Source organism: Tupaia chinensis, unplaced genomic scaffold, assembly GCF_000334495.1.
Source record: "Tupaia chinensis unplaced genomic scaffold, TupChi_1.0 Scaffold145741_1, whole genome shotgun sequence".
Lineage (NCBI taxonomy): Eukaryota > Metazoa > Chordata > Mammalia > Scandentia > Tupaiidae > Tupaia > Tupaia belangeri.
In genome coordinates, this window is record NW_006205599.1 from 1493854 (window position 1) to 1494859 (window position 1006).

Sequence of the window (1006 nt, forward strand, 5' to 3'; positions counted from 1 at the left end):
GGGGGGGCGATGAATGGGCTGCCTGTGAGGTAGTGAGGTCCCTGTCATTGCAAGGGCCCAAACCAAAGTGAAATGGGCTCTAGGGAGGAAGCCCTGGTTTAGCTCAGACATAGGCCTCGCTGGGCTGTGGTCCAGTTGGGTAGGAGGTTGAATTAGGTAAGAGAAAGGGCCTTGGGGTAGGGCAGCGAGCCAGACTTCCACCCTGGCTGGGTGACGCCGGGCTGTGCAGAGACAGCATACACAGCACCGTCCCTGCGGCAGACACCAAGGAGTCACCACATGTACCTGGCTGGGCCTGGATTTGGCCTCAGAACTTTCCCAGAACTACAATGTAGGCGGTCACTACCAGAGAATTTGACCTTGGTGCGGGAGACAAACCCAAATCCCTTCGGCTTTCTCCTTAGTAGAAAAGACCCAGCAATCCCTGTCCAGCTACATCAGGGCTGTAAGAATAGGTAAGATAGTTTGCAAACCCTGAACGGGTGGCAGGAGTGGAAGACAGCCTGGGAGAAAGGACAGGTAGCAGCAATACCCCGTGGAGTTCTGTGAACCGCCGGAAGCTATGGACGAAGTGCATGCACAGCTGGACTTTGAAAACATGACGCTCCTTGAGAAAAGTACAAACAAGATGCTATTTTATGTTAGAAGTCACATAAAATAAAAACACATGCCTGCGATGCAGATTAGCAGTACAGAGTCTGCAATACACATGAACAAAAAGATGCACATGAAAATATCGGAATCGCTGCTCCCTGGGAGGAAGAAGAGTGTGAGGAGGGAAGCCCCTGACCCATGACCCCGGAAGGACCATTTCTGTGAATGGAGAAGAGAAACCCACTCATCCCTGTGCATCTGGAAGAAAGGAAGGAAGAAGCAACGGCGGGTGGGAGGAAGGAGGCATCCCACCGTGTGGCTGCTGCACTCCGCCCATCCCGGTGGGCTGCTCCCCTCCCCTGCTTCCCTCTGTACCCACCCCACCCTGCGTGCCCACCCCACAGCTGGCATG

The 1006-nt window shown here is 54.4% G+C and overlaps 1 protein-coding gene across 1 annotated transcript in view; it reads left to right on the top strand.

Annotated features, from left to right (window-relative positions):
- REEP1 (receptor accessory protein 1) overlaps positions 1-1006 on the top strand; it is a 70796-nt gene that overhangs the window by 56078 nt on the left and 13712 nt on the right. The gene's annotated exons all lie outside the window — the stretch shown is intronic.